The sequence below is a fragment of the Myotis myotis genome, unplaced genomic scaffold (assembly GCF_014108235.1).
Source record: "Myotis myotis isolate mMyoMyo1 unplaced genomic scaffold, mMyoMyo1.p scaffold_m19_p_15, whole genome shotgun sequence".
Taxonomy (NCBI): Eukaryota; Metazoa; Chordata; class Mammalia; order Chiroptera; family Vespertilionidae; genus Myotis; species Myotis myotis.
The window spans coordinates 39,332,800-39,343,611 of NW_023416319.1; the positions used below are offsets into that span (position 1 = coordinate 39,332,800).

Sequence of the window (10,812 nt, forward strand, 5' to 3'; positions counted from 1 at the left end):
ACTTCGCCCCCATTCTCCTGTCCTAGCTCCTCGTGGTTGCTACAGTCCTTGGCATTCACTGTAATCTCTGCCTCCATCTCCACATGGTGTTCTTCCCTATGTATCTCAACAGTCTAAGCATTACTTAGTGTCCAAATTTTCCTCTTAAAAGAGTGTGTCATTGGATTAAGGCCCACCCCAATCCATTATGACCTCTTTTTAACTGGGTTCTATCTACAAAGACCCTCTTTCCAAATAAGATTACATTCTCAGCTAGCAGAAATTAGGACTTCAACAAATCTCTTTGGGGGACCCAATTCAACCAACGACAGTATGTTACAGAAATAAGTGTAAAAATGACAAGATGCTTTAAGCAAAGAAAGCATCCATCTCTATATATAAAAGCCTAATGTGCAAATTGTCCCCTCGGGAGTTCGACCGGGAGCAGCGTGGAACAAAGGAAGGCCCTGCTGGCAGCCTAGGGACCCTATCCGTGCATGAATTTCATGCACCAAGCTTCTAGTAATTTCAATATTAGGAATAGTGAGAATGCCCACAAAAAATGCTTCATTCTTATTTTGGTAGCTTCATTGCCCTTACAGGATTTTTGTTCTCTTTGAATGTTAAGGACTTGATCCCTCAGAATATATCAGTGAAGGGGAAGTTATGGACTTTGGGATTTTTGAGATATATACTTGAGCTGCAACAAATCAATACTAAAATTTGAGTGGCTTAACATAATAAAGGTGTATTTGTTACCTTCTTAACAGTCCAAGTGGATATTCCTACTGAATGAAAGCTGATTTCCAGGAACCTGAGGAGATAGGAGTATGGGGAGTTTCTTAAAATTCTTATCTGAGACGTGCCACATATTCTGCCACATGCAGCATTAGCAAGAACTACATACCTAGATGCAAGGGGACAGGGAAACAATCCCTGTCTGAGTTCCAGGTACTACTTTATACTGTAGAAGAGAAACCTGAATTAGTGGACAGCTATCTCTGCCACATGGATACATCTCTCTGGAATTTTTTTTTTTTTTGGTAGATAATTTTTATGAGTTTATTTGAGCCAAACTGGCAACATATGCCAAGAGCAAGATCTCAACTGCTCTTCTCTCTGGAATATTTTTAATGATAGGTCTTGCTTATAGAAAGTAGAATGGACATCTGTAGATGTTCCTTTTAACCTTATAAATCTATGAAACTGTAGTGTAAGATTTTAGAAAATAGCCTGTGATTATCTTTAAGATGAGACAACTATAGGATCAGAGGGGTATTAGGATAATGTAAATTTACTGCATAAAAGCAGCATGAGATATTGATGAGAAATATGGCCTCTGATGTTGATTTGTCTGGATTCAGAGCTTGAGCCTACAGGCCACCTCAAATCTCTCTCCTATCCTCTCAGACATTTATTAATGATCTGTTTTACAGAAAATTATGCCTCAGTCACAATTTCTATAAGTGGGGGATGTTAATTCCTATCTCACTAGGTTGTTGTGGGATTCAGTAAGGTGACATGTACAGTGTCTTGCTCCTTTGGCAAGTGGTTTTTATAAGTGATTGCTATTATTACTAATATTATCTCTTTTGAACTACAAGTAGTCAAGATTTGGGAAAGTATTCCATATCACCAATAATGAAATAATTTTAATTTAGAACAAAATGAAAATTTTTTTAACCTACTGTATTATTTTCATTTTAAAAGGTAATGTTCAGGCTGTTGAGACACCACTAAAATAGGTATTCATTTTGTCCCACTCTTAGCTTTGCTCCCTTCCATCCAGCCATATTGTTCGTGCTGGACCTCGCCTCACTTTCTTCATTCAGTTCTCTACTCATGTATCTCTCCAGTCTTCCCTGACTGTTCTATCCAAAAAACCACCCCCTCACTCTCTGTAATCTTATATTACTTTATTGCCTTTCACATCCATTATCATTACCTGATATTTTATTGTACGATTCATAAATGTATATTATATATGTAATATGTAGATAATCAATTATAATATATTACAGTTTATGGCCTACAGCATGTGCTCAAAAATTATTTATTGAATTATTAAGGGTGCTGGCAGCATTGTAAATGATCACAAATAAATATATTTAGCCATATGTTTCAGGAGGCAGTAAATTTCACTTAACAGTTCATAATAATAGCAATATTTATTGTGAGATAGTGTACTAAACTATATAAATATCACTTCTTAAACTCTGTCCTAAAGAAATACAAGATGCATTTAAGGAATATTTATTGAGCACCTACTATGTGCTACTCTCCCAATTCTAGTAAGAGGAAAATAAAAGTCTGAACAAAGATTTTTGTTACAATGTTATTTCTTTTCTTTTTTTTTTATTAAGCCTACAGCACCCAATGTTATTTCTAATACCAAATATTTAAAACAACCTAAGTTCCAACAATGGGAAAATGGGATGAGTGGCAAGGTTAATCCTCTTATTAGTTAACTTTGAAAGGATAAAATGGTATTGTCCAAAATAATTTATTACCAATTGTCACCAAATCATAATTTCACCTTGTCTAGACAACTGGAAAAGCCTCCTCTAGTCATTTTACCCCCTCCTACTCTCTGAGATTAGAGCCTCCACTTAAGCAGTTGAACAGCCACACTTTTTTAGATCCCTCCCTAGCAACTGGAGAGTTCTGCTCTTCTCATCCTCTGTCTTATGGGCCCCATAGTCATTTCTCCTTGGCCTTTGAGCTAGCATTAATGGCTTCAGCCTAATGTGTACACAAGGCAGATCTTTTACCAGGTTCTTGAATAAGTCTCTACTGAGCACCTACTCTGTGCTGCCTTCCCAATTCTAGTGGTAGAGATAGAAGGGGGAAAAACGACTAGCCAGCCAAAAGAATTTCAGATTTTAATACTAAGGGTACAAACAGGGTAGAAATAGAGAATAATAGAGAAAGTCCTTGAAATAGAATGGACAGTGAAGACCTCAAAGAGGAGTCACTATTAAAACTTAGAGCACCGCTTTGCTGGTGTGGCTCAGTAGTTGAGCATTGACCCAGGAACCAAGAGATCACCAGTTCCATTCCCGGTCAGGGCACATGCCTGGGTTGCAGGCTCCATCCCCATTATGGGGTGTGTGCAGGAGGTAGCCCATTGATGATGTTTCCTGCTCATTGATGTTTCTATATCCCTCTCCCTCTCTCTCAAAAAAGCAACAACAACAACAAAAACTGAGAAGAGTAGGAGAGACCGGAATTTGTGACCTACCCCATCTCAGATCAGGTCTAAGCCCTCTCCCTGGGAATATGGTAACTATACTCTATTTCATAATCCTCATGTGAATCTGCTTCCAACTGGCTATGAAGATGAATAAAGAGAACCTGGACCACTACCTAGTGGGGATCACAGCACTGATTTGGACCATTACTCTGCACATGGACCAGAAAAGTGTATGGAGCCTTAAGATGACTTTCTTTCCTAAGTACCAAAGGATGACTAGAGCATACTAATCTCCCTTCTCTGGGTTTATGGCAGGAGATAGTTTAATAAATAACTTAGATTCATCATGGAAAAAACACACACAATTTAGAACAAAGAGAAGGATCAAGCCATGTGAAGAGAGGGGTGAAAAGCAATTCTAGGTGGAGGGAGCAATGCAGAACCCTTGAAGGAGGAGAGAATGTGGCATTTTCCAGGAACTGAAAGAAAATTAATACAGTTGAGCACAGGGACACTTGATATGCTTGGTGATAGGTGGGCAAGAGTCCAGATCCAGTAGGGCACATTAAGGAGTTTTATTCTGTGTACTATTCAAGGGTTTTATGCCAGCGGAAGGGGCAATGATTATGTGTGTTAAGAAAAAGATTCCAGCCCTAGCCAACGTGGCTCAGTGGATAGAGCGTCAGCCTGCGGACTGAGGGGTCCCAGGTTCGATTCTGGCCAAGGGCACATGCCTGGGTTTCGGGCTCAATCCCCAGTGGGGGGCCTGCAGGAGGCACCCGATCAATGACTCTCATCATTGATGTTTCCATCTCCCTCTCCTTCTCCCTTCCTCTCTGAAATCAATAAAGAAATATATTTTTAAAAGAAAAAAAAGGTTTCATTTGATGCTGAACTGAATAGGACTGCTGAATTAGAGGAGGGTCAAAATGGAGGATATACATTATTGCGCAGGCTTTTGCAATAATACAAATGAGAGAGAATAGTGGTGGAACTAAGGAGGTTGTGATGGAGATTAAAAAATGAAGAAAGTGGATAAAAAACATTCTGCAGGAATAGGATTAACAGGGTTGTGATGGAAGGTTTGTAGGAAAGAATGCTGAGCCACTGGTAATTTTTTGCTTTGATAATATCTGTTACAACCTATGCCGTTTAATCTATAATATAAAATTATTCTGGATATTTATTATAGAATTTTTCTCAACTTTCACTCTCACAATTATACTAACTTCATATCCTGCTCCAAATTTACATTCTAGCTGCAATTTCCTTCTCAGTGTCCTAGTGTGAAACAGTAGAAATGTTTATATTATGAATATCTGAAACATTTTTTAAATGCTCTCTTTCTATAACTCTCTATAAGTTCTTTGTGTTTGCTTTTCATCCCCTAATTATTAGGCATTCAACTAGCATTGAAATAGGCATAAGCCTGCAAAATCACATGTAATGTGGCCCTTGACCAGTATGTGGGGATGTGTTCAAGCCTTTGAAATTACCGTGCTAGTACTCCAGTTACTATACTTTCCGAGCAGAGAAAGTGCTCAAAATGCCCTGGGTCTTTCTTGTGTGTCAGTAAAGAATAAAAATTGTTTTTAAAAACAAAGAATTATATCATAAATTACGTTTTAAAGTTAATTTTATCCCAGCAATCATAAGATGAGGATTCTGCAAGTTCTAATTGATAATGAGCTCCACCAAAGCAATACAGTATGAAGTGTGGGGTCTATACTTACATGAATCTTTTTTCTTTTAAAAGAAACAAAATAGCAATAAAGTGGAGAAATCTCAACTATAGGGCTTAACAGTCAAACTTTGGGTAGCAAATTGAACTATTTTGTTGCTACTGATTTTGAAGGGTCCTGTAAAGATATCTGAGGTTGGAAAGTTCTAATATAGCTGTCAGAAATATGAAATCTGGAAAGTTCACTTCATTTTGTTCCTTGTGCCCGGTCCCCTACCAACTTAAATTAGTAATATAACCTTCATCAAGTCAAAAGACAAGAAAATATATATATATATATATATGTATATATGTATATATGTATATATATATATACACACACATATATACATATGTGTATATATGTATGTATATATTTAAGTGGCATGTCTCACTGCTTTCAAATAGGATCAGGACTAAAACTAAATTTGACAAGACTTTGTCAAATTAACAGTACTACTTCTTTGAATAGAAACTAAGCACAGAATGATTATGTTCATCTATTGAATCCTTTATTAGCAACGTTCAAAGTACACAACTGTATAAACAAAACAGTCTTGCTTGCACCTTTTTCATTTCTAAAGGGAATTTACAACACATTTCAGGTTCTTAATTAAGCATTAAAAATCTTAAAGAAGCAGCACAGGATCACAAAATAGCTATCATCCAAAAATAAATAAAACACAAGCATTTTATGAATAGATTTTCATTTGAGTTTGAAAATGGATTCTTATAGTCTCAATGTAAGATGTGATAGCCAGTAGGAACAGTTGAGAAGTAGTGACTAGGAAGGGCAGTGCTCCTAAAAGACATACTATAGTTGCCATCTCCATATGGCAGTTTAGCTATATTAAAATGACAGCAATGTTTCCCCAAGAAAAATCCATACAATTCAAGCTGCTGTTTTACTTTTTTATAATTTTTTATTTTTTATTGTTGACATTATTACAGATGTCCCCTATTTTCCCCCATACCCTCCCCCCACACACACACCTCCACCCCAGGCCTTCACCACACTATTGTCTGTGTCCATGGGCCAGGCATAAATGCATATAAGTACTTTAGTTTAATTTCTTCCCATCCTCCCTCCCCCACTCCCCTCTGAGATCTGTCTGTTCCATGCATCAAAAAAATGGAACTGCCATTTGATCCAGGGGTCACACTTCTGAGAATTTATCCTAAGAATGCTGTTTTATTTTTTAAAATTATGTTTTTTATTGATTTTTTGAGACGAGAGGGAGAGAGAGAGAAACATAGATTGGCTGCCTCCCGCATGCTTCCTGCATGCCTCCTACTAACCATTGAGCCTGAAACCTGGGCAGGTGCCCTGACAGGCAATCAAACCGGTATCCTCTTGGTTCATGGGTTGATGCTCAATCATTGAGCCACATCAGCTGGGCTGTTTTACTTTAAAAAAAACAAAAACAAAAACAAAACAGAAAAATTACTCTGTAAACTTAAGTATATTAAGAGGTGAATTTCAGTGTTTTGGGCTGTTCACTTTAAACAAACAACAAACTTCATCTGTTCAATCGTTAAGAGAGCTAACGTCCCAAAAGCAGCTTCCAAACTGCTCTCATTCACAAGCTCTGATAGTGTTGACAATAGAATAGAAATCCCGGGGAGTAGTGAATGTTAGAATTGTTCTTGGTGTGGAAAACATCTTTCTTTTTTTCAGTACTACACCATCAGAGAATATCATTGCAGTCATACCTTGTTTTCTGTGCTTTGTTTTGTTCCACTCCACAGGTGTTGCATTTCTTTTTAAAAAACTTTTTTAACTTTCTGGCGGCGACATGCCTCTCGCCAAGGATCTCCTGCACACCTCCCCGGAGGAGGAGGAGAAGAAGAAGCACAAGAAGAAGTGCCTGGTGCAGAGCCCCAACTCCTACTTTATGGACGTGAAGTGCCCAGGATGCTACAAAATCACCACCGTCTTTAGCCATGCACAAACGGTAGTTTTGTGCATTGGTTGCTCCACTGTTCTCTGTCAGCCAACAGGAGGAAAAGCAAGGCTTACAGAGGATGCTCCTTCAGAAGGAAGCAGCACTAAACGCACCTCAAATCAAGATGAGTGGGAAACCATCCCAATAAACACATTTTGGATAAAAAAAAAAAAAAATTTTTTTAAGAATCTTTTTTTTGGTACCAATGGAGAGTCACATTCTACTTAAAAATCCATGAGACATTTTTTAAAAAGATACAACCAAGAAAAAGGAGACACAGATGAAGGAGAACTACTAAGAGGCTTTGAGGTAAGTTATGCTTTCTTCTTAAAACACTATTAAAAATCATGGGCAGATATCCATTTACATACAATCAAAAATGTTAGAATAATGGAAAGAGTGAGATTCATGCAATTGCCTGAGTGAGGGGTTAGAGTTGCTCTTATAAGTTTATCTGCCATGTTCTTTTTTGTTTATAATTTTTTATTGTTGATAGTATTACATATATCTCCCATTCCCCCCTCTCTCCTTTACCCTCTTCCTCCCAGCCCCTACCCGCCCTCCCAGGTCTTCACTACCCTATTGCCCATGTCCATGGACTTTGCATATAAGTATATACATTTTTTGGTTTATCTCTTCTCATCCCCCCAACCGCACATTGAGGTATGTCAGTCTGTTCCATGCCTCCATGCTTCGGGTCTTTTGTTGGTCAATTCATTCACAAATAAGTGAGATCCTGTGATGTTTGCTTTCTCAGATTGGCTTATTTCACTTAGCATAATATTTTCCAGGTCCATCCATGCTGTCCCAAAGGGTAAGAGATCCCCTTTTTTATAGCTGCATAGTATTTCATTGTGTAAATGTCCCACAGCTTTTTTTTTTTTTTTTTAACAAACTGTGCGCAAAACCCTCAACCAGCAAAAAGATTACAACTCACTTTATTGTGATACTTGTTTGATTACAGTGATCTGGAACCAAACCTGCAATATATTACGGTATGTCTGTACTTGCTTTATTTTGTGGTGGTCTTCCCTCCCCTGCCCCCCCGCCAGCATTATCCTATCTAATAATAGACAAACATGGTAATTGACCATACCTTCGCTACGCCTCCCATTGGCTAATCAGTGTGATATGCAAATTAGCCGCCAACAAAGATGGCGGCTAATTTGCATACCGCAGACAGGGCCGGCCAGCATGAGCCGCCATCCGAGCCCCCGTGTGCCGCCTAAGCCCCGCCCCCAGCCAGGACCCCCGTGTGCGGCCCTGGGTGGTGGCGCGAATGGGCTGCCTAAGCCCCGCCCCCAGCCGGGACTTGCAGGAATCCTCCTGCAATGGGCTTCCAGTCTATATATATAAAAGGCTAATATGCTAAGTGTCCAACCGTTTGACCAGTAGCTATGATGCACACTGACCAACAGGGGGCAGACACTCAGTGCACAGGCATAGAAACATGACTGAATTCATGCACCGGGCCAGTTTCAGCCCAATCGGCATAGGCCAGGCCAAGGGACCATCCACCTGGCCTGCAAGGATTGGGCCGAAACCAGCTCTCCATCCCCCGAGGAGTCCCGGATTGTGAGAGGGTGCAGGCTAGGCTGAGGGACCCCACTGGTGCATGAATCCCTGCAATGGGCCTCTAGTTGAAATATAATTGATATGTAACATTGTGTAAGTTTAATGTGTACAATGTGATGATTTGATACATTGTGAAATGATTATCACAGTAAGGTTAATTAATTCCTCCACCACTTTAAAAATCTTGAGCTGAATATATTCAGACATGCCTTGTTTATATTTGGATAATCATCTGTGCTTTGATTGCCTAGAATAGCTTTGCCAGGTTCTCCAACCCCTCAGGCTCCACAGACTAGCAAAATGCTCAAGATGATATAAAGGAGACCCTTGAGATGCTGTTTAGCATGTGTATTTTGTCTATTGCATTTGCTTATTTTTATTCTTTAAGTTAATAAGCAATTTGTTTGATTTGCCAATAACATATGCAGACATAATTTCTTGGCTTTTTGGTCATAAATATTTAAATCTTCATTGTCCCTACACTACCTTATTTACAACTATCAGCATTTCCAGCCTGGACTTCTGCCACAACTGTGGACTACCAATAGTCTTGGCTCTTTGGTCCATCCACACAGCCATGGAGGTGATCTTTCTAAAATGCAGATTTGATCACATATCCTTAAAATCTTTATCACTAGGCGTTAAAAATCCTACACAATTAAGTCTTTATCATCATCTGCAACCTCATTCTTGCCGCATCCTCCCAATCATACCTTATCTTCAGTATATAAGCTATGAAATATGCTCTCTCACACTTTCCTTCATTTTCACATTGTGCCTTCAACCTAATTAGATCATCATTTCTCAAGACTCAACTCAGACAGTTCTTTCTGAATGAAGACTTGCCCTGTCTATAACAGTTAGGAAACCCCCCTCGCCACCAAATTTGGTTTCATCTTTTGTTGTAGAACTTGCCACATTACAATATAATCACTTGTCTGTCTTCCTCCCTGGACTGCTAGCTCAAGGTCAGGAACTTGGGTCTTTTCAACCTTGTATCCCCAAGAATGAACAAATACAAATTGTTTCATATTAGTCAGAAGCTCTAGTTGCCAATTTTTTTTTATCTTTGAGCAATAAAATATGAAAAATTAATCGTTAGAAAAAAAATTTTGTACAAAATCTCTCAAAACAATGTCTCTAGGGAAGAAGATAATTAAGAAGCCCTAAGTGAAGACAATGAACATGTGTATAATAAAGATCCATTAAATAGTTGTCAATTGCATATTTGTTCCTTGTTTCAATTACAATCTTTCTAAGGGAGGGACGTATATTATACTTTTTTAAAAATTTCCTCCAAAGCCTTGAAGAGTAAGTACTATGTTATTAGAATCATCTCAGGTCCCTTTTTATTGATGAATGAGTGAATCCATTATATCTAACTCTCAATAGGAATTTATAAGCCATGCTTCTTTGAATCTCTATGTATATGGAAATATCTTTGATGACAGGGGCTCTACCTTGTTGATTTTTACATTCCCAGGTGCTAACACAGAGCACAAAACACAGTGGAAGTTTGATAAATGTCTGTTATCAAGATTACCTCATTGAAATACACATTTGCTTTGCTCATCATTGTATCCCTGTGACTTAAGGCGACATCTTAGCCACAGTAAAACCCTAGTCAATATTTGTTAGATACACATGATTTGAAAATATGGCCCCTGGAAGGTACAACTAAAATATAATATAAAAGGTTTTCCTTGGTCCCTTGGATTCAGGAGTAAATTCAGATTAGAATTAGCATAATTCTGAAAGAGATATTATTGATTACTTTGAAATAGTTCAACCCCACAGAGTGGAGAGGGGTGGGCAAAGAAGGGAGAGACATTGGAAACAAGTGAGGCTCACAGGAGAAAATAGCTCCTCGGAGGGAGCCACATGCTCTGATACCCATGGCAGCCGCATGAGGAAGCAGCCTAAAATTAGCAGGACGGGCAAGCCCGGGAAGGGAGAGCCAGGCAGCTTTCCCTGCCCTCAACAAGTGAGGTGAGGGGCTGGGAGCCCCGGTGGCAACCTCCTTAGCGGGTGGAGCCCCACTGCAGTTTATGCCAGGTAAGGCCTTCCCTGGGAAATCACCTTGGGAGGCAAAGCAAGAGGAAACTGACGGGGATGTCCGGACAATTGAAAGATTTAACATTGCCTAGTAAATTTTACTAGGAAATTTCCTGGCGCCCCCAGGAATCTAATGTTTCAGAGAGCAGTAAGAGTATTTTTATATCTATCCTCACCCAAGGTTTTCTACTAAACCACCCCTTTTCTCCTTGCGGAACTGGGCTCTCTGGGGTGTGTAGGTGCTATTTTTTTCAAGTGTTGGAAGTACAGGGAGGAGGCTGTCCTAGAAAATTGTAAAACAAGGTGGAAGAGGAATGAAGGAAAGGGTACCTCCAAGTAATATT

General features: G+C 39.1%; 1 pseudogene; it reads left to right on the plus strand.

Annotated features, from left to right (window-relative positions):
- The first annotated feature begins 6,662 nt into the window (after positions 1–6,662).
- On the plus strand, positions 6,663–7,014 carry LOC118670249 (annotated as a pseudogene).
- Positions 7,015–10,812: the final 3,798 nt, after the last annotated feature.